We start from the raw sequence: 432 nt of genomic DNA, 5'->3' as shown, positions 1-432 counted from the left end.
TTAAACAAAATAATTTATTTTTAAACCAAATGGTATATTTTTCAACCAATAAAGGTGATCTTTGGACCAAGAACAGTTTAAGTTTGTTGTTTCAACGTGTTTTATTAATTAATTTCGCCTTAAGTGGAAAACGAGAAAAGGGAGATGTTTCTTAAAGATAGGAGAAGAAGAGGAATTCTTTGAAAAGGAAAATAGTGGAAAGAATATAAAGTCCAAATTAAATTCAAATCCATTTTTGACAACTTATCTTTAGTCAACCGCTAAAATAATAATAATAATTATATAATACTAGTAATAATAATAGTGATAAATAAGAATAAAGCATCCAGATCGTGGCCGCTCGTGATTGTATACCTTCAACATTATCGCAGAAGGTTTCAACCATCGTATTAAATTATTTAAATTAACTTATAACATTCTAATCTCATCAGT

This window comes from Belonocnema kinseyi, chromosome 3 (assembly GCF_010883055.1).
Source record: "Belonocnema kinseyi isolate 2016_QV_RU_SX_M_011 chromosome 3, B_treatae_v1, whole genome shotgun sequence".
Lineage (NCBI taxonomy): Eukaryota > Metazoa > Arthropoda > Insecta > Hymenoptera > Cynipidae > Belonocnema > Belonocnema kinseyi.
The sequence above is the reverse complement of the archived record's forward strand: the minus strand, read 5'-3'. Positions refer to the sequence as shown.